Here is a 23,579-nt window from a genome sequence, read left to right as displayed (position 1 = left end):
CTTTGAACCTGTGCCCAGTAAAATGAGCAATGAGTGACTATATTTTTATAGATCATCTAATCTCTTTTCTATAAATTATTTTACAATCTAGTAATAATAGGCTAAGTGTGCACTCTGTGGTCAGGTGAGAGAAGATACAATCCCAAGACAATGGGAGACATTATGAATAATTAATATTTCTAACAATAGTTTGAGATTATCAGTTTGTTGGGAGATTAGCATGAATTATTATAATTTCTAATTTTCTGAAGAGTTCAGAAAGTGTTCTGAAAATAATAGACTTATAAACATTCCTAACACCCATAGCCTTTTTCTATCTATGTTTTCTATGTTTGCATAGATTGTCATGGTTTTAAAATGCTTTTATAATCAGGCTTTTGAGAGAACAAATTAGCCCTGACATTCCAAATTTTTATAGCAGAAAGTTCCTGAGAAAACCAATGACGGGAAATTTCGTGGGAAGTCCTGAAGGAGACTTTTAGGACCTCGTATAATAAAATTATATTGGACCTCAAAGTCTTCCAAACAAACCTTTTCTTCATTCCCCAGTGATCTTAGAGTTGTGATTTATCCAACATCTGGAGGTCATGGCCTCCTTTTCTTCCTATTTCTACTCTCACCATTCCCCCATCCCTGATTGTATGTTTCCCCCTTGATTTTCTAGTATATACTCTGAAGAATATATCGGACCATAGGTTTTGATGAGGGGTCAAGTAAAAGAGGACCCTTACACATACTTGGTGGAAGTATAAATTGATACTATTCGGTTGGTGCAAAAGTAATCATAATTTTTGCCATTAAAAGTAACCACAATTACTTTTGCACAAACCTAATGTATTTCTGAAAAACAATTTGTCAGAACCTATTGAAAATCTTATTTATTTATTTGAAACAAGGTCTCACTCTATCATCCAGGCTGCAGTATAGTAGTGCAATCATGGCTCACTACAGCCTCTACCTCCTGGATTCAAGTGACCCTCCCACCTCAGTCTTCTGAGTAGCTGGGACCACAGGTGTGTACCACCACACTTGGCTATTTTTTGACATTTTTTTGTAGAGATGGAGTCTCTCCATGTTGCCCAGGCTGGTCCTGAATTCCTGGGCTCAAGTGATCCTCCTGTCTCGGGCTCCCTATGTGCTGGGATTACAGGCATGAGCCACCATGCCCAGCCAAAAGGTTTTTTTATGTTGACCCAGGAATTGCTATTCTGAGAATTTATCCCAAAGAAATAGGAATATGGACAGAGTATAGCTACAACGACATTCATCACAAAATTGCTTCTAAAGCTAAATATTGGAAAGCAGCCTAAATTTCTAATACAGGACAACTTAGAAAATAAAGAAGCAGCCATGGTACATTCATACAATTCATACCATGTAGTCATTAAAATTATGTTGTGGTAGAATATTAAATGTAAAGATATTTAAGATATTATAGTAAAAAATTCGGCTTAAAAATAACATGGTTAAATGGCTCCTTAAAAAAAATATATATGAAAGACATGAATATAGACAGGAACATTCTTAGAAGGAAACATGGCAAAATAAGTATAGAGTTCTCCAAAGTGGTGTGTTATATCATTTTAAAGCTTTCTCCATGTGAATTATCAGAATTTTCCAAATTCTTTATGAATAATAAAAATTGTAAAGTGGGCATATAAAAGTGAGTATTGAAAAGGAATTGAATAGAAAATCAATTTGGAAATGATAACTTTGACAATACCAACCAATATTTCATTTCAACTAACAGGTTCTTTGAGGTCTATCTGTTGTAGGTGCAGAGACAATGTTTTTCCACAGAAATACTGCAACAGTTATCCATCAGTTCACTGAAGCAGGCTGACAATAAAATCTTATAAATATTATCAAGGTAGCAAAGCCATGACCAAACACGTATGCTCACTCTTGATTGCTGATGACAATGGTGGAGATATTGAAGAGTTCGGTGAGGGTCTGGGGTAGAGAAAATATGAAGTGGTATTCTTTTTAGCTAATGATACATACGGCTTCAATAGCAGCTATGTATAATGTAAATAAGGAAAATTTGAGTACTACATTTATCAGCAATTACACACATTTTAGTTAAAAGATAATTCTTGAATATCATTTTTTTATAATAAACTGTGAAACAACACTTAGCACACACTGAGACTAAATTCATATTTTATTCCTAAGAAAAAAATGGAATTTCCTTTTTACTAAGTTTCTCAATTGTGATTCACATGTATTCAAACTAATTTAAAAATGACTTTTGATTATATTGCTATATTCAACCCATTATTGAAAACCGTTAAGTCAATTCAAGTTAAATTAGTAATGAGATATCATATTTAAGATTTATCCTTCAGAATACCCATAAAAATAAGATCGACATATGATACAACCACTAAAAGCTTGATAAATAAAATATAAACATAGGACTAATATATTATTAGAAGTCAAAAATTGATTTAAAAGATTTTTTATCATTAACATGAAATACAATATTTCTAAACATTAAGAAATTTTTACGGTTCTAAAAATAAGATTGACCCTCTTTCATTTGCATTTTAACTTTTGTAATATGTGTGACATATTGCTGCAAACAAGTCTGTCTGCTCAGAATAATCAGGAATAAATAATTCATCATGGATGCTGCAGATGTCGAGTACATCCTCTATTGTGCCCACCCTTTAACAAAAATAAACTCCAAAGCTGTTTGACTTGCTTCCAGTTCCTTCCAAACAGAGCCCAGCAAGAAACTGCCATTGATTTTTTTAGAGCGAGTTGTGGAGAAAGATCAATGCCAGGAAGAGTAAAAACTGGTTTTCACCTTGAAGAATTCAGAAAGTGTTCATTCTGAAATTAATAGACTTATAAACATTTCTAACACCCATAGGCATTTTTCTTACTAATATGGTACTCGATGTATAAAGCCAACTCTGTAATTGTAATGGGAATACTTCTTTTTCCAGCCAAGGCTTAAGAGTAAAGTTCCTGCTTACTCTTTCTGAAATTCTTACAGTTATCTATCCCAGCTGCTTTGCTTGATTCTGTTTCTGCTGTTGATTTACTTTTGGGCTCAATATCAATACGTATAATAGGGTTTTGGCTTTTCTGTTATCCCAGGCACTCTAGCATAAAACACTAGCATAGGACATTTATGGGTTAGGTATTAATCTACCCTAACCTAAGAGTCTGGAGACTTAGATTTAAAGAAGTCAGAAGCCCAGCCTCACAAGGCTATTAAATGATAGATGCATATTTGCTTAAGTTTAAGTCCTATTTACTATTTATTTATAGGAAGTAGGATTTATTGGTGGGCAGAAAGAGGAGGGGGCACAGTGGAAAGTCTCATGAATGTAAGACCTGTCACTGGTCCAGGAGGCCACAATTGGGGATGTATTAGGGTGGTGCAAAAGAAATTACTTTTAATGACAAAACCCACAATTATATTTGATCCTACAGCTATCTGGGATGAGCTGCTTCTCAGCCACCATGCCTTCAAATTCATCTGACTGGAACTTGGTAAAGCCCCACTTCTTTGAGATGCGAATCATCTGCTGGTGAAGCAACTTGAACTTGGCCCTGTATAAGGCCTCAGTCACATGCTCCTTGTTCTGCAGTTTGGTGCAAATGGACACGTGAATTGGCTAATGTGAACCCTGGCCATGGTGCCCTGTAGCTTTCCAAAGGCATCTTCCATACCCATCTGGAGTCTGTCAGCTCTAGCACAGGACAACATCTTTCTGTTGTGAATGACTTGGAAGGGGTGGAACCACACTAGGATATGAAAGCCAACTTTGCTGCAAGTTGTTATCACGTATCTGTTGGCTCAAATGTGGGCATCCTCCAGTGCTTCAGAGAAGAGCTGCTCATATTCATCTGGCACCATGTAGCCTCAGAGTGGAAACTCATCCATTTTTGCTTTCCTCTGTCCCAGGTCAAAAATGCGAACCTTGACATCAGGGACACCTCTGCAGAAGCCAGACTTTAGGTATGTTTTGTTTTTACAATATCAGTAATACCTAGTGGGGTGTTCCATGGAGATACCAGAATCTTAAGTGGCATGCCAAATGAAAAGTGAGGAAGTCTTATTTAATGTACACTTTTTAATTTTATTTGTGGCATCAATATATTTTATACATTTGAATTTACATAGAGTGTATGCAAATAACCCTTTTATGGGTATCGTCTCTCTCTACCAATCTGCCAAATAGCAGAGGTGTAGGTTGATTCAGTTAAGAATAGAACAACCTTGATAAATAGGTGGTTGGCTGGTATCATAGATTTGTATGTTTCTCATGATGTCAGTATTTCTCTATTTTTTTTATGAACTACAGTAATTAGAAAATACAGAGTTTTGAGAAAATCCTAATTACTCTATGGATAAAACTTGAAATAGAATCCTCTAAATAATGTAAACAGAAACAAATTATTTTAAATCCATTATTTAAGCAAGAATATCTCCTTTTAAAAATTATTTTTAATTATTTTTAGAGAGAGGATTTTGTTCTGTTGCCCAGGCTGATGTGCAATGGTGTGATCATAGCTCACTGTAACCTCAAACTCCTGGGTTTAAGAAATCCTCCTGCCCCAGCCTCCTGAGTAACTAGGACTGCAACAGGTGACCTCAAGCCTTCCTTTTGCCTGGCTTCCCAAAGTGCTGGGATTGCAGACACGAGCCACCTTACCCAGCCTGCTTTTTAAAAATTGATTTTATCTTTAGAGTAGTTTTAGGTTTACAGCAAAATTGAGCAGAAGGTACAGAAATTTTCTGTATAACCCCTGCCTTGATGCATAAGTAGTCTTTTCCATTACAACATCAACATTCCCCACCAGAGTGGCAATTTGTTACGACTGATGAACCTACACTGACACATCTTTGTTACCAAACCATAGTTTAGGGTTAACGCAGTGTTGTACATTCTGTGGGTCTGGGAAAATGCATAAAGAGAGGAATTCACCATTATAATATTATACAAAGTGGTTTCACTGCCCTAAAAATGTTTTGCGCTCCATCTATTCTTTCCTTCCACCCACCTAGCCACTGGCAGCCACTAATCTTTTTACTATCTTCATAGTCTTGCCTTCTCCAAAATGTCACATAGTTGGAATTATACAGTACGTAGCCTTTTCCTATTGGCTTCTTTTACTTATATATATGCATTCATCTCCTTCATGTTTTTTCATGGCTTGATAACTCATTTTCTTTCAGTGTTGATCATATTCCATTGTCTTTATGGGCCACACTTTACTTATCCTTTAATCTACTGAAAGATATCTTGGTTGCTTCCATGTTTTAGCAGCTATGAAAAAAGCTGTTAGAGACGTTCATGTGTAGGTTTTTGTGTGGACATGTGTTTTCAACTCTTTTGAGTAAATATTTCTAAGTATTAAGAAATTATTGCATGATTTCTTAATAATAATTAGCAAGGAGCATGAATGCTGGATCTTATGGTAAGAGTATATTTAGTTTTGTAAGAAGCTGCCAACCTGTCTTCCAAAGTGACTGTACCATTTGCATTCCCACCAGCAGTAAGTGAGAGTTCTTATTGCTCCACATCCTCACCAGCATTTGGTGGTGTCAGTTTTCAGCATTTGATGCTCTTTCTAATAGATATCTTATTGGTGATTTAATTTGCAGTTTTCTGATGACATATGATGTAGAGCATCTTTTGATGTGCTTATTTGCCATCTGTTTATTTTCTTTGGTGAGGTGGGTGTCTGTTCAGATCTTGTGCACATTCCGGTTTTTTTTTTTTTTTTTCTGCCTCTTCCTCCCTCTGTCTCTCTCTCTCTCTCTCTTTTTTTTTTTTTTTTAAGTTCCGGGACACATATGCAGAATGTGCAGGTTTGGTATGTAAGTATATGTGTGCCATGGTGGTTTGCTGCACCTATTGACCCATTATCTAAGTTCCTCCCCTTTCCCTCCAGCCCGCAACAGGCCCTAGAATGTGTCGTTCTCCTCCCTGTGTCCATGTGTTCTCATTATTCAACTCCCACTTATGAGTGAGAACATGCAGTGTTTGGTTTTCTGTTCCTGTGTTAGTTTCCCAAGGATGATGGCTTCCAGCTCCTTCTACGTCCCTGCAAAGGACATGATCTTATTCCTTTTTGGCTGCATAGTATTCCATGGGTTATACGTACCACATTTTCTTTGTCCAGTCTATAATTGATGGGCATTGGGGTTGATTCCAGGTCTTTTCCATTGTGAATGGTGCTGCAATAAATATACATGCGCATGTGACTTTATAGTAGAATGATTTATATTCCTTTGGGTATATGCCCAGTAATGAGATTGCTGGGTCAAATGGTATTTCTAGTTCTAGATCGAGGAATCACCACACTGTCTTCCACAATGGTTGAACTAATTTACATTCCCACCAGCAGTATAAAAGCTTTCCTATTTCTCCACAGCCTTGCCAGCATCTATTGTTTCCTGACTTTTTAATAATCACCATTCTGACTGGCATGAGATGGTATCTCGTTGTGGTTTTGATTTGCATTTCTCTGATGATCAGTGATGTTGAGCTTTTTTCATGTGTTTGTTGGCTACATAAATGTCTTATTTTGAGAAGTGTCTGTTCATATCCTTTGCTTACTTTTTTATGGAGTTGTTTATTTTTTTTTTCTTGTAAATTTGTTTAAGTTCCTTGTAGATTCTAGATATTAGACCTCTGTCAGATGGGCAGATTGCAAAAATTTTCTCCCATTCTGTAGGTTGCCTGTTCACACTGATGACAGTTTCTTTGGCTGTACAGAAGATCTTTAGTTTAATTAGCTCCCATTTGTCAATTTGGCTTTTGTTGCAATTGCTTTCGGCATTTTCATCATGAAGTCTCTGCCCGTGCCTACATCCTGAATGGTATTGCCTAGGTTTTCTTCTAGACCAGTGGAACAGAACAGATACCTCAGAAATATCCTCACACATCTACAACAATCTGATCTTGAACAAATCTCACAAAAACAAGCCATGGAGAAAGGATTTTATATTCAATAAATGGTGCTGGAAAAACTGGCTCACCATATGCAGAAGGCTGAAACTGGACCCTTTTCTTACATCTTATACAAAAATTAACTCAAGATGAATTAAACACTTAAATGTAAAATACAGTTACAAAATTTTTGCCCATTTCTTAAGCAGGTTCTTTGTTTTCTTCTTGTTGAGTTTAAGTGATCTTGGATATTTTGGATAACAGTCCTTTATCAGATATAGCTTCTGAAAATATTTTCTCCCAGTCTGTTGCTTGTTTTCTCATTTTCTTGACAGTGTATATTTCATAGAACATAAATTTTTAATTTTACTAAAATTTAGCTTTTTTTTTAATGGATCATGCCTTTGGTGTTGTGTCTAAAAAGTCATCTCCATACCCAAAGTTATCTAAATTTTCTCCTATATTATCATCTAGCAGTTTTATAGGTTTCCATTTTTATGTTTAGGTCTGTGATCCATCTTAAGTTAGTTTTTGTAAAAGGTGGAAAGTCTGTGTCTATTTTTAAATATGGTTGTCCAGTTGTCCCAGCACCATTTGTTGGGGGGGGGGGCGGGAAACTATCTTTGCTATGTCATTGGCAAAGATCAGTTGATTGTGTTTATATGGGTCTATTTCTGTGTTTTCTACTTTGCTCCATTGGTCTATTTGTCTATTCTTTAGCCAGTATCACACTGTCTTTATTACTAGAACTTCATAATAAGTTTTGAAGTTGGGTAGTGTCAATTTACTAGGTTTGTTCTTCTCCTTCAATAGCATGCTGGCTGATCTGGGTATTTTGCCTCTCCATATAAATTTTAGAACCAGTTTGTCGATATCCCCAAAATAACTGCTGGGATTTTGATTGGGATTACATTGAATCTATAAATCAAGTTGGGAAGAACTGACATTTTGACAATACTGAGTCTTTGCACCCATGAACATGGACTATCTCTCCATTCATGTAGTTCAGTTTTCTGCATGTAGATCTTCTATGTATTTTGTTAGATTTATACCTAAGTATTTTACTTCTGTGCATACTAATGTAAATAGTATTGTATTTTGAATTTAAAATTCCACTTGTTCATTGACAGTATACATAAAAGTGATTGACTTTTGTATATTAACCTTGTATCCTACAACCTGTTTTAACTGTTATTCCCAGGAGTTTTTCTGGTCAATTCTTTTACATTTTCTACATAGACAATAATGTCACGTGTGAACAAAGACAGTTTTATTTTTTCTTTCCCAATCTGTATACCTTTTATTTTCTTTCCTTTGCTATTTCACTATTACTTTTAGTACAGTGTTGAAAGGAGTAATGGGAGGAAACATCCTTGCTGTTTTCCTGATCTTGTGAGAAAGATTCTAGTTTCTCACCATTAAAGTATGATGTTAGCTGTATATTTTTTGCAGATACTCTGTATAAATTTAAGGAAGTTCCCCCCTGTTCCTAGTTTACTGAGAGTTTTTTTTTCTTTTTTATAATAAAAGTCATGAATGGGTGTGGAAAATATTATTTTAACAATTCTCTTTTCTCAAGACTTCAGTAGAAATGTTCAGGCCTTAGCAACTACAGTATGGTCCACAAACCGGCACCATCAGCATCACCTGGAAGCCCATGAAAAAATGCAGAATCTCAAGCTTCACCTCAGACCTACTGAATCAGACCTGCATTTTAATAAAACGCTGCAGATGATTAATATGCATATTACAGTATGAGGGGCACTGGCCTTGGTCATTTTCTTAGTCTTACTGTCTAGATCATTAGTCACTTTTCCTTATCCTCTGCTGTTTCAGTGGAAGGATCATTGACATGGAACCATACTGACATTGAATTAGGAACCCAGCACTTGCCAGTTACATAATCTCTAACAATTAACTCATTTTTTCCAAGCCATAATGTCTCCCTTGTAGAATGAGAACAATACCTATGTTTCACAATTATTGGGTGAATTAAATGGTATGATGCATGTAAAAATTCAATATAGTTAGTATTTGACAAATGTTACTTTCCTTTCTTTCTGTCCATCATGTGTCTTATGCTAGAGAGACATTGTTTTATAAAGGTTTTGACTCTTTCATGAAAATTTTTTATTCTTCCTTGTCCTTCTCTCCTAATTTTAGTTTACTAGTCTTTCCTTGTATGGTGTTTTGTGTATACTTTTTCTTTTGTTATGCAGGATTTTGCATCGTCTTTCCCTATCTGTTCCAGCCTCCAAAAGTAGACAGCTCTGAACACACTCCGATCTTTTCTGCTTCAGAATTTTCTCCAAATCTTGGCAAGACTGCTTAACACAACCTGCAGCATAGCCTGGGAGTACAGGGAAGTTAATCTGAAGGGGTAATGCTCATGGGGTATGTGAGTCAATGGGCTAAGTATTCTTGTCTTCTGTACTTTAGAGGACAATATACATGTATTCTACACGTTTTATCAGAGTCATAAATGTGATTGCCTCATTATGGACCACAGTAACCAGCTCCATAGCTTCCTTCTTTCCTTTCTTGTCTCACTCTACTCACTCACCTTGGTTGCTGGAATCACTTTCCATTAAACTATCTACATCAAAGTCCTTGCTTCATGCTCTGCAGTTAGGAAGATCTAAACTAAAATAAATCATGTGGGTTTTTTTTGTTCTCAGCATATACAGAAAGGGGAATACTTGTCCATCAAAATATTTGTGTTGGCTCTACCATAATACAAAAGGTGTGATTTGGAAAGGCTGCCCAGCCAGGGATTAAATTTCATAGCATTTTCCTCAACTTGCATGTAGGTGGAGCCAAGAGGATTAAACTCAAGAGGGTTAAAAAAGAAAGTTTGCAGCTGGGTGCAGTGGCTCGTGCCTATAATCCTAGCACTTTGGGAGGCCAAGGCAGGCAGATTGTCTGAGCTCGGGAGTTTGAGACCAGCTTGGGGAACACAGTGAAACACCGTCTCTGCTAAAATACAAAATAAATTAGCTGGGCATGGCAGCATGCACCTGCAGTCCCAGCTAGTTGGGAGCCTGAGGCAGGATAATTGCTTGAACCCAGGAGGTGGAGGTTGCAGTGAGCCAAGATGGCGCCACTGTACTCCAGTGTGGGCAACAGAGCGAGACTCTGTCTTTAAAAAAAAAAAAGTTTGCTTTCTCTACGCTTTTGTTTTAACCATTTCTTCTGGATTTTTACAAATAATCATAAACTCATGCCTGTAATCCCAGCACTTTAAGAGGCCAACACAGGAAGATCACTTGAGGCCAAGAGTTCAAGACCAGCCTGGTTAACATGGTGAGACTCCGTCTTAAAAACAAAACAAAATAAGCATAGAGAACCTGTAAACTGTGTGGTAAACATGGCAGAGTCACAAAAGACAAGGAAAGAACACCACTGGGAGAGGACCTAGCTGCCCATTAGGTACACCTGTTTTGAATCCATTACTAAGAAATAAACATTTATTTTGTTAAAGCAGTATACATCCGGGGATTTGGGTCTGTTTGTTACAACAGCTGCCATTATTCTGATTTGGTCATTAAAATATTTTTATGCTCCAAACCCTTTATAACTGCTTTAGTGGATGCTTATCACTAAGAGTATTCTATCCACTCACTTTTCATAGTACTCCACACAGTGTTCTTTGCTGGATCTGTTATTTGCTTAAGAGTGATAACTGTGTGGAATTGTTTCAAATTTCTGTTTTTACCAAAGGTAAACAAAGTCTTCTTCATTTCAACTAAAAATAATAGACTTTGTGACAGAGTTACCAGGAACTCCACTTGACATCAGGCAAAATGAGCCTTGATCCCCCCATTCATTCATGCATGCTTCATTCTATAAATAGAAATTGAGAATCTCTTGTATGCCAGGTATTCTAATAGGCTCTGAACTCAAAAATAAAACATGGTTGGGTGTGGTGGCTCATGCTTGTAATCCCAGTGCTTTGGGAGACCATGATGGGAGAATCAATTGAACCCAGGAGTTCAAGACCAGACTGAGCAACATAGTGAGACCTGTCTCTACAATCAATCAATCAATCAATCAATGTCGCTGGAAATGATAGTGTCCATCTGTAGTCCCAGATAATTGGGAGGTTGAGTGAGAGGATGGCTTGAACCCAGAAAGTCAAAGCTGCAGTGAACTATGATCACTCCACTGCACTCTATCCTAGGTGACAGAGCTAGACTTGGCCTAAAAAAATTATTAAAATTAATTAAAAAATAAGACATGGTCCTTCTCTCAGAGATCCTAAAACCTAGTATTTAAAGATACCAATTATAATAGAGAGTTGGGGGAACCAGCACTATGAGTTGTCTAGTCAAAATGACTGAGTGTTAATTTTGGCTCCCTGATGTATTCACAGAGTGATTTTAGTAAAGTCATATGTCTTTTCTGTGCCTTTTTGTTCAATATGTAAAAGGGAGATAATGTCCCTTTTATATTTTGTGAGGACTGACTGAGATTTTTGTAGAGTTCTTAGAATAGTTCTTAGTAACTTGCTACATATCAATAAATGTTAGCTTATTATTAAATATTGGGACCAATATATATGTAGGACCAGATCATACAGGGTAGTGCACATCAAACATTGGGGTTTATATGAGTTACCTGGAAATCTTATCAAAGTTCAAATTTTTACTTAGTATGTCTATAGTAGGACCCGAGATTCTACATTTCTAACAAGCCCCAGGTAGTGATGAAGCTTCTGGTCGTAAGAGCACATTTTGTGTAGCAAAGACAGTACTGCCCAATAAGACTTTGTATGGAGGTAAAATGTTTATACCTGCTCTTCTAATATGGCATCTTCTAACCACATGTGGTAACTGAAATGTGGCTAGTGCAACAGAGGAACTAGTTTTTTAAAAAAATGTATTTAATGTTAATAAACATAAATTTAATAGGACATATGAGGCTAGTAGCTACTTGTATTCAACCTCACAGTTCTAGACCAGTAGCTTTTAAGACTGGTCACATGTTCAAGCAAGGATTAGTAACCCAGAATAATACTGAAGATTGGGTTACATGATCATCAACATAATGAAAATATCTCTAGAAGTTTGAAATTGGATTGAAGACTACAAGGATAATTATTGTTCTTTAGAGGTTCCATTTACACTAGTTTTGCTTTAATAGTGGACAAGGTTAAAACCGCCTATATTCTATGTCAAACTATATCAGTTCAGCTCAAGCTAATTGAAAACCCAAGTTAATGTGGCTTGAACACCACTCATCTCAAATAACAAGCATTTTAGAGGCAGACGAGTGATGATGCTTGGTCTAGCTGCTCAGCGGCCAGGTACTATGTTTTCTTCTCCAACATTCCTAGCCTGTTAGCTTTTGTCTTCAACCTTGTAAGATTCATGGCCCAAGAGCACTGCATATGCTTGCAGTGTCCATATTCAAGAGAAGGTTGAGAGGGCCAATCAACCTGCATGTGCACTCTTTTATCATACTTCAAATATCTTACTGGTCTCGGAAGGTTGAAAAAAAATATTTAGCTGGGTGCATCGCCATCCCAAACACAACCAAAATTTTGGTGGCAAGTTAGAAGATGAAATAGATAATGGTTAGGTAGCCAACAATGTCTGACAACAAACCTAATTATCATTTACATGTGAAGAGAAAGAAATACATTTTTTCCAATAAGCAAAACATCAGTAAGATATATCATTCACATTCAACATGAATTTAAAAGATAAACTCATGAATAATAAAATTATGGCACAAAAGAATTGGCAATGAGCACTGACTCCATTTGAATGCTAAATAGATATAAATAAATGAAATTATTATGGTTATTACATTGAATACAAATGCTAAATTTTGTGAAAAGCCACATGATATCAAATGATAATCAGTATTAATATAATGGGGATAAAATTACAACCAATTAATATCAGAATATTGGTAGAGTGATAGGCAGGAGAAATGTAACTTGCTATTCTGTTATGGTGAGAAATGTAGTTTATGTGTTTAAGTAATTATTTTAAAGGAATAAAAGTAAACACAAGTAGAATTTAAACACATTATGTACATTCAAGATTACTGCAGGGATTGAGGGATCTAATTTCAGAGATCAAGAAAATGAATCAGATTTTTAAAAAATAAGACAAAAATAAATCAAGGAAGCATTTAGCAAAATGTCTGAAATAAAATGATAATATGCCAAGTACATCTGTTATAACAATAAATATAACAGGAAAATAGCCATTGGAAAAAAACTTAGTTGAGTTTTAAAATGAAAACTCTATTGTATGTTATACGTAATAATCATCACACAGAAAATTATTTAAATATGTAGACAATAAAAGAATAAGCAGAGAAATACCTAGCAAACCTACACACACAAAAAGAAATAATGCTAGTAAAATAATAATATATAATATATGCTATAATGAAATATTAACTAGGATAAAGCTATTTTATAATTCTGAGATGACTTTGCAAATATTACAGTAATACTGAAGATTTATGTGTCCTTTAGCATCACACTGAAATATAGATGAAAAACTACTAGAAATACAAGGAACTGTCCTTGCATCCCAGGGATAAATCCCACTTGATCATGGTGGATGATCCTGTTAATGCATTGAATTTAGTTTGCTAGTATTTTGTTGCGAATATTTGCATCTATATTGAATAAGGATATGGCCCTGTAATTTTCTTTTCTTGTAATGTCCTTGCGTGGCTTTGGTATGAGGGCAATGCTGGCCTTAAAAAAAAAAAAAAAAAAAAAGTTTGAAAATATTCTCTCCTCTTTGATCTTTCATGAAAGTGATTGAGGAAGATTGATATTGGTTATTCTTTAAATGTTTTGTAGAAGTCAGAAATGAAGCCATCACATCCTAGACTTTTCTTTAATGTGACACATTCTATTAATATTACTAATTCAATCTCCTTACTTCTTGTTGGTCTATTCAGATTTTCCTATGTCTTCATAATTCTGGGTAGGGCATATTTATCTCGGCAAACAAGAAAGAACCAAAGGTCAAGGAGTTCTACTTCCCAAAGCCAGTAACCTTTCTTATCCCCTAGGATGAATCATTGTTTCAAGAATTTAAATTAGAATGCCTTTACTAAGTAACTTAGTAATCAGAACCATATTTGGCATTGAAAAAGAGCACAGGCTAGAACTCTGTTCTGCTTTTGTGATTCTGTATGAGCTATATCCAGCATTTTTATCATAGTTACAATCATCAGTAATTTGTTTCTGCTATTAGTAATAACAGCAGAAAAATCAGTGATTGAGAAGTCACAGCTCCAGGGATAGGAGGATTCTTTTCCTGATGATTTTCTTCCTCTGTCATGGAAAGAAGGATACAGAGAGATTCTGAAATAAATGGTGCTTTAAACATGACAAAGCTCTTTTTAAGTGCAGTAAAATACTATCTCACACAGGTGTCTCCGTGGAGGTCTAGTGAGTTCCATGAGAACAAAGAGAGTGTGCTTCATTCATCTTTGCCGTCCTCTTAATAACTAGTATTGAAAACCTACTATGGGCCAGTGTTCTGATAGGTATTCAGCTAAAAAGACGAATAAGATAGTACCAAGTCTTCCATTGCTCCAAGTGTGAAAATCCAAAAACCTATCCAAATATGCCAGGACAATTTTTTACAATGGGAGTAGAGCCAAAACTCTATAAAACATTGAGAAAATATTTCACTGTATAATCTTCTACACTAGAATTTAGCCAGAATGAAGACCCAAAATGATAAAACTATTCTCTTCCTTCCTCTTACTGCAAAGAGATGTGTAACAGTATTAGATTTGGTGAGATTTTCTTCTTGTTTGTATAGGTTGGAGAGGATTTATAGAATTGTGAATGTCACGTAAGATTTCATAAAGCAATTCTCTGTTATTCTGTGCTTCAAAATAGAGCATGTAGTCATCACAAACTTAAGTAAATACCAAATTGTTGTTTCAGGGAAGATTTATTACTCTAGTTCACTGTAGCTGTTATTGTGCCTTGTGATGCATAACAGAGAAATCTGCAGCCCAGTCCCCAGCAGACCATAATTGTTGCCTGTGCGCCCACATGGGACATTAACAATAAGAAATAGCTCTATCCTTCATAACACCTGCTATCATCTAATGATGAACATGCTGAAGCAAAATTTTCCTTTACCAATACAGCTTTATGAATTTTCATTGTTTTGAATTTTAATAAAGGATTTTTTTTCACTGATTTTGAGCAAAATTTGTTCAATACTTTGGAATCTCTTGAATTGATCTTACAAATGAATTGCAACAAACAACATGCATGCTAATTGATAATGTTGAGAAAATGACAATCAAAATGATTAAGTGAAAAAATGAAATTGTTTCTTGTTTTTCTGATTAACATTTGACATATGTCAGTTGAGATATCTGATATATGTCAACAAAGCAATCATTACACTCCTCTTAGCAAAGTAATGCCACAAAGTACATCAGGCCATTATAATTCTGCCAACGTACTCAGTGTGATTTCTAAATATAGAACACTCTATACAGCACTTGCTATTCAAATCACTGTGTAGCTTCCTTTGGTTCTGTATCCAGAGGTCAGCACATGGTGGAACAAAGAAACCCAGTTTCTAATTCCAAGCTTCCATTTACTCCCTGGGAAAGTCTACTTAGAACACACAAGTAGACTTTCCCCAAACTATGGCCCTAGCACATGCCCCACCGATTTCATATTTATCGTTGGGAAAGCCACATTATCCATCTTTGTGATATTGCCTGTGTTAGTAACTGGAGTTCATAACTATTGTTAGTGCTGTGTATTTGTAAGGTAATTTGTTTGTTGCTGTGTGTAGGCAAGTTCAGCTCTTTGGGACGAATAGGCTGCAAAGCTGTGTTCTATGGACAAGTATTTCTATTAACATACATTTTCCAGTAATCAAATATGAAAGAATTTAGACTGTTTATTTGTATTCATGTTCCCAAACAGACTTGATTTTTGTAAGTGATATATGGGGGTTAATCACAATGTAGGAGAAAACCCATCAAGTCTACTGTCAGAAGTTTGAATTCAGCCTCAATTCCACCAATTAGTTCTGTGAACTTTCATGAACCGTTAAGCAGTTTGGGCCTCATTTTCTTTATGTATAGTAACTAAGTAATACTCTTAACCTTCTTATCTCATTATTACATATTGCATTTTTTAACTGTAATACGGTATTTGAAATTTCAGGTATTATTATTACCATCATTGCTTTCGTTTGTAATAGCAGTAGAAATGATTGATGGCAGAACACTGGTACTGAATGTTTTGTTTTGTCCAAATAAGACTATGCCATTAAAAAAACTCAGCCTAGTTCTGGACAGAATATAATACTGAGGTTAATTAGATTTTAATATCAATGTTTCACAATCTTTTTAGGTCTTACCTATAGAATTAAGAGTCCAACCAGCTTGAAATTAAGCTTTTCAGCCTGAGAGAAATGATTATTACTCAAACTAAGGATTTATTTTTTATCAGGAGTGAGTGTTCTACATTAGGTGCTGGATCTTTTCTCACCTAGGCTGAGAGATTACTGACAGTGCTGTGAAACAGGTAGAGGAAGTGAAATGAGGGAGTAAAGTGGATGCCCTTGGCTGTGCTTTGAATCAAATGTTCCTCAAAGTCTTTTAAAAAGCAGAGAGGAGCTGGTTTGCAGCTTGAGTTCTCTGCAGAACAAACTCCAAGTTGGAGTTTACTGAAAGATGTTTATCAAAGTATCCTTTGGATCAATCTCTGTAGAACAGAGAGAAGAAAGCAACATTGGACAGAGCAAGACATTGAGTTGTGATGCAGGCCTAATGAACTTAGGTTAAAAAAAAAAATCTTAGTATGAAAGAACACAGATGAGTTTGGAAGCTAATCCTATTAAGGTTTTAATACTGACTGCTTTTGCAGTTTCCCCTATTGCAGCTAATTGGGTACTAGTTAATGATGTGAATTCTGCACTAAGGCCACCTTTCTTTGGCCACCTCCTAGCTGTGTGATTTAGTGAAGGCTAGCTTGCTTCTCTGGACTTCAATTTTCTCATCTGTAGAATAAAAGTAACCACCTGCACACATAGAGTGTGCCTCAGAGACCCCACAGAGAAGCTCTGGATCTAGAATGACAAGGATGTGACAGAGTGACAAGGATGTGAGCAGAAATGGCCCAGCCTCTGTATGCAAAGAGTGGTCTGTCATTTAGAAGTGGACTGCCCTGGGAAAGGGTCTGACTTCTGACTTTTATTAAAGCAGTTGGCAGCATCCAAGGCAAGCCCTGGAGGTGCTGGCAACTGAAGGCTCTCCACCAATGCACACCCATAGCAGGGGCAGCAGGTGTCTTCCTGAGAGGGAGTCTAGGCACAATGTAGGGTCCACAACAAGCCCCTCTGAGCTGAAAACTTTCATGGCTGGAGGGAAGACAAAGGAGAAGTCAAGGAGTGGGAAAAAAGAAAATGAATGCTTATTTAGTATTTGTTAATGTTCCACTCACTGGACTAGGCACTCTCTTGGTTGTCCCATTTAATTCTTAAAACTCTCTATGTGTGCAGGTGGTTACTTTTATTCTACAGATGAGAAAATTGAAGTCCAGAAAGCAAGTTAGTCTTCATTAAATCACACAGCTAGAAGGTGGCCAAAGAAAGGTGGCTTTAGTGCAGAATTCACATCATTAACCAGTACCCAATCCTGCCACAAGAGGGGAGACTGCAAAAGCAGTCAATATTCAAATCTGAATAGGATTAACTCCCAGACTCAACTGTGTTGTTTTATAGTATAACCTAATGCCCTATTTGATCTATTTGACTTGAAGATTATCATTGGCTATTGAACAAATGTTTAATGGCTATCCAGCTGATCATGCATTCTAGGGTAGCTTTAGTGTTTTGTTTTGTTGTTGTTGTTGTTGTTGTTGTTTTGTCTATCTGTTTACAGTGCAGATAATTTCTAAAAATGTTAAAACACTTATCAGAAAAATGTTCTATTGTTTTACAAATCAGGATAAATACCTTGGTTTTTCTGAGTAATTCAAGCAAAATCTAATGGAAAAATGATGGAGAAGAGAGTTGATTCAAGTACTTGCAGTCCAAAAGCCAATTAACATTGTTATCCTTATATTATTCACTGTTTAATACAGCAGAACAGTTTTATATTTCTGAGTGAAGTTATATTTTGTGAAATGAAAAAGATTCTTATCAGTTAAATCAAATGAGTTCCAAATTGCAAGCTGCTGATATTATGGCTTTCATAATGTGTCTTCAATAACACAAGGAAATAGGAGAGGCAAGTATTTCCATGTGAAAATTGCAGTAATGTTCAGCAACTCGTAATAATTAACTCTCTCAAAAGCTGGTGCAATGCCACATCAATTATTTCAAAACTATACTTTCTTTTTTCATGTATTTTATTTAAACTTATCATTTATCATGTTAATAAAGTATTTTCACTGAGCCTGTTCTTTAAAACACTAAAACAAAAATTATTAACCCAAATCGTCCAAATGATAGATTTTAAAACATGTCCTTAAAACAAACAAAAATAAATAAAAATAAAAGCACCTCTTCAAGATTTTAATAAGGAAAAAAAAGAATGCCCTCAACATTGTTACAGCAATTCTATAAACTTAGGACAAAACCAGCACATTATCTAGGTAATAAAATGTAGCATCTTTATAGTGACATGCACTGATGAACAAAATACATGTGTTTCAAGGTAAGTCAACTCTGATTAATGTAACTGAACTTGAAATTCAAAAATAAGGTCTCTATACCTAGCTATGCCACTTACTAGTTGTATGACCTGACTGAATAAGACATCTCTCTAAACTCTATTTTTTTTTAATGAGAATATAAAATAGCTAATTATTTTGGTGTTGGTAGAATAAATTTAGGCAATATACATAAAATACACTCTATAAACATTCAACATTAAATCCTAACACCTGTGTGTGATACTAGGATTCGTTTCCATCCATGGTTCCTAGTTCCTAACTTCCATAATCATTGTCACAGTCTTGGTTATAATGTTGGAGAATTTTAGGCCTCAGAAGCAAGCCTCAGGAAATGAAAGCTTTCTCTCTGAACTTCTGTCCTCTTTTCACCCGCCCAAAATAGGACTGTAATCCAATTATAGGTCATAAAATCCTCATCCTAGAGAGGGTCCTGCTCCCTGCTCTGGTGGAAGGAATGCTGCACAGAGAGATCAAGAAGAATCTGAATGGACAAGGCTTACTGAGTTTAGACCACATCCTTTTGGTCCAATCACATTTTGACATAGTTGTCCCTGCTTTCATCATAGACAACCAATGAAGTCTCCACAAAAGGCCCAAAGGATGGAGTTCCAGGAGCTTCTGGAGAGCTGAACACATTGAGAATGACAGGAAGCTGAAAAACTCTTTCACATGCCAGGAGGTTGGTGTACCCCAACTCTACAGGGACAGAAGCTGCTGCACTTAGAAATCCCCCCAGACCTCACCCCATGTATCTCTTCATCTGGCTATTTATTTGTATCCTTTAAAATATGCTTGCTAATAAGCTAATAAATATGGTTCCCTGAGTTCTGTGAGCTGCTCTAGCAAATAAACTCAAAGAGAGGATCGTGGGAGCGCCAACTTGAAGCCAATTGGTCAGAAGTTCCAGAATTGTGACTTCAGAGAAGGAAAGGATGAGCTTATGGTATTGAGTATTAACCTGTGGGATCTGATACTATTTCGCGGTAGATAGTGTTCGTACTGAGTATGAGGACAACCAGCTGGTGTCCACTGCTTGGTGTATGGTTAAAAACCCCTCACTTTTGATCAGAGAAGTCTTCTTCTGTGTTGATTATTATTGTGGCAGGGTGAGAGCAGAAGACAAACCCACTTAAGAGAGTGCTTCCCAAAGCACTGTGTATACAGTAAACTGTGGTCCAATGGGAAAATACAAATTAATATAGCCAATAACAGTGTATGAGAAGCTCTTTCTCCCAAAACTCTTGCCAACACAGTGCATAGGCAAAAATTGTCCCTTTTTTATTGGATAGAAGTATGACATATTTTGTTTTATTCATGTTTCAATAATTTTGAGTGAAATTGGGCAACTTTAAACACCTTTAAAATATCTTTCTGTTATGAACTGCCTGCTCTTCATCTTTGCTGGATTGATGTATTTTACATATTAATTTATGAGAACTCTTTAAAAATTAAGGATATCAACATATTTAATACATTTGACAAATATTTTAGCCATTTTCTTCTCTTTTCATTTGACATTATTTTTGTCATGTAGTTATTTTATGTTTTATGGAGTCAAGCTTTCTTTATGACATCAAGCTTTCACTATCACTTAGAAACAATTTATCTTATTCTGTTTTTACAAAATATGTTCTACATTTTTGTCTGGTACTTTTATTGTTCCCCTTTTTAAACTTATTGACAATATCAAGGATTGGCAAAGATTTTAAGAAACTAGCCTGCTTTTGTATTTCTGGTGGATTTATAAAATGATACATCAACTTAGTAACACAGTCTGACAGTGCCTTATAAAGTGAAACACATACTTTCTAAGTGATCTAAAATTCCACTCGTGGTCATTTACCCAAGATAAATGAAAGCCTATGTTCACAAAAAGACTTATGCATGGATGTTCGTAGCAGTTTTACTCATAATAGCCAAATCCTGGAAACAACCCAAATATCCATCAACTAGAGAATGGGCTTTTCGTGTGCTACCCAGAGAGGGGTCTATATGGAATTGTTCTAGATTCCTGTCGTAACTTAAAGGTAAACTTTTACAGTATACAGAGCCCTTGATGTCCTGCAAATGGAGGAGGAGGATGTCCTTAAGTTCCTTGCAGCAGAAACCCATGTAGGTGGCACCAACCTTGACTTCCAAATGAAACAGTACATTTATAAAAAGAAATGTGATGGTGTCTACATCATAAATTTGAAGAGGACCTGGGGGAAGTTTCTGTTGGCAACTTGTGCCATTGTTGCCATTGAAAACCCTGCTGATGTCTGTGTGATATTCTCCAGGAATAGTGGCCAGAGGGCCATGTTGAAGTTTGCTGCTGTCACTGGAGCCATTCCAATTGCTGGCTGCTTCACTCTTGGAATCTTCACTAACCAGATCCAGGCACCCTTCCAGGAGCCACAGCATCTTTTGGGGACTGATCCCAGGGCTGACCACTGCCTCTCACAGGGGCATCTTATGTTAACTTACATACCATTGCTCCGTGTAACACAGATTCTCCTCTGTGCTATGTGGAGATTGCCATCCCATGCAAGAAGGGAGTTCACTCAGTGGGTTTGATTTGGTGGATGCTGGCCCGAGAACTTCTGCACATGTGTGGTACCATTTCCTGTGAACACCTGTGGGAGGAGATACCTGATCTCTTCTTCTACAGAGATGCTGAAGAGACTGAAAAAGAAGAGCAGGCTGCTGCTGAAAAGGCTGTGACCAAGGAGGAATTTCAAGGTGAATAGACCTCTCCATCTCCTGAGTTCACCGCTACTCAACCTGAAGTTGCAGACTGGTATGAAGGCATGCAGGTGTCCTCTGTGCCTATTCAGCAGTTTCCTTCTGAAGCCTGGAGTGCTCAGCCTGCCACAGAAGACTGATGTGCAGCTCCCATCGCTCGGGCCACTGAATAGGTAGGATCAACTACTGAGTGGTCTTAAGCTGTTCTTGCACCGGTTCTTAAGTAACATGGAAATAAACATTAATTTCTAAAAAAAAAAATAAAAAAATAAACCAATGGATATGAAAACTGTGATACAGTCACACAATGGAATTAGCAGTATAAAGGAACAAAACACTGTTACATGCAAGAACATGGGTGAATCTCAAAAACATGAGAGAAAAAAAGACACAAAAGAGTACCTCCTTATAGTCCCACTTATATGAAATTCTAGGATGGGTAAAAACTAATATGCAGTGGTAAAAATCTGACTTCTGTTGACAGCCAAGATAAAATAAGCTCTCTACAGCCTTTCTCTCTCACCAATGGCCACCAAAAACTCTAGAGAGAATGCAGAAAACAGCTAGTTAAAGACCAAAATAAGCCCAATGGTAAGGGAGTATAATCTCGAAAATCAACTGGTATCATGGGGAATTTCCTGAATTCTTGTTTCCTCTTTTACCTTCGGGCTATGATGTGAGGGCAGGTGGAGTCCTAGAACTGTGCAGCCAGCATACAGAGTAAAACTGGAAAGAAGTACCTCGCATGAGGCAAAGATAAACAGCACGGCAGACATCTAAATATAAAGTACACTTAGCCCTTGAATAATACTGGTTTGAATTGTGCGGGTCCACTAATATGTGGATTTTTTAAATAAAAATATTGAAATTTGTTTTCAAGATTTGCAATAATTTGAGAAAACTCACAGACAGACCATGTAGCCCAGAAATTTAAAAAAAAAAAATAGTGTAAAAGTTAGGTATGCTATCAATGCGTAAAATATATGTAGGTACTAGCCTATTTTATTTACTATAAAATAAACACAACTCCATGATAAAAAGTTAAAATGTATCAAATTTTACACAAACACAGGCCATATATTACACTATTTGCTTTTGAGAGAAATGTAAACATGAACATGCAGTATTCAATTATAATGATAAAATTATAGCACATACCATACTACTGTAATAATGTTATAGCTACCTCCTATTGCTATGGCAGTGAGCTCTAGTGTTGTGAGTATCCACTTAAAATGTTGTGCGATGCCAGTCATCTCCACATGGGCAGTTTGTCTCTCCAAGAAATTGTGCATCACACTAAAAAGTGATCTCTTGTGGTTCTTGTGTATTTTTCATGTTTAGTGCAATACTGTAAAACTTGAATAACACCATGGGTCCCATACAAAGTGTCACTAGTGATGCTAAAAGTGCTCCCAAGAAGCAGAGGAAAGTTGTAATATTACAAGAAAAAGCCGAATTGCTTGATATGTACCATAGATTGAGGTCAACAGCTGCAGTTGTCCACCATTTCGAGGTAAGTGAATCCAGTGTAAGAACTATTGTTAAAAAAAAATACATTTAATTTAAAAAAACAGAAGCTTGTGAAACCATCACTGCAGCTATACCAGCAGGTTTGAAAACCTAGCACTTTTTGTGAAATACGTTTTATCTCATATTGAAAATATAGCTTTTAAGTGGGTGCAGGATTGCTATAAAGCATACCTATAAACTCTAATAGGATTCGAGAGAAAGTAAAGTCGTTATATGACAACTTAAAGCAAAAAGAAGGTGAAGGATCTAAAACTGAAGAATTGAATGCCAGTGAAGGGTGGTTTGATAATTTTAGAAGTTTGGCTTTTAAAATGTCAAAAGGAGAAGAAGCTTCTAACGACCAAGAGGCAGCAGGGAGTTTCCAGATGCCATTAAGAAAATCATTGAGGAGAAAGGATATCTGCCTGAGCAGTTTTTCAATGGAGATGAAAGATAATGCTCTATTCTACATGGGGGAAAATGCCACAAAAGACATTAGCAAGGAAGAGAAGTGAGCACCAGCACTTCAGGCAGGAAAGGACAGGCTAACTCTACTGTTTTGTGCAAATGCAGTCAGGTTCATGATCAGGATTGTCCTTACCTATAAAGCCACAAACCTCCAAGCCTTGAAGGGAGAAAATAAACACTGGGCAACAGGAACACTTCTTCTGGATGGGTTACATCGATGCTTTGTCCCTGAAGTCAGAAAGTGCCTTGCCAGTATG

The 23,579-nt window shown here is 36.4% G+C and overlaps 2 pseudogenes; one reads left to right on the top strand and one right to left on the bottom strand.

The window, feature by feature from the left end:
* Nucleotides 1-3,333: 3,333 nt before the first annotated feature.
* On the bottom strand, nucleotides 3,334-3,991 carry LOC105540589 (annotated as a pseudogene).
* Nucleotides 3,992-20,685: 16,694 nt separating this feature from the next.
* On the top strand, nucleotides 20,686-21,542 carry LOC105540621 (annotated as a pseudogene).
* The last annotated feature ends 2,037 nt before the right edge of the window (nucleotides 21,543-23,579 follow it).

Source organism: Mandrillus leucophaeus, unplaced genomic scaffold (assembly GCF_000951045.1).
Source record: "Mandrillus leucophaeus isolate KB7577 unplaced genomic scaffold, Mleu.le_1.0 Scaffold223, whole genome shotgun sequence".
Lineage (NCBI taxonomy): Eukaryota > Metazoa > Chordata > Mammalia > Primates > Cercopithecidae > Mandrillus > Mandrillus leucophaeus.
Note: the sequence above shows the minus strand (reverse complement) of the source record. Positions and strands in the feature narration are given on the sequence as shown.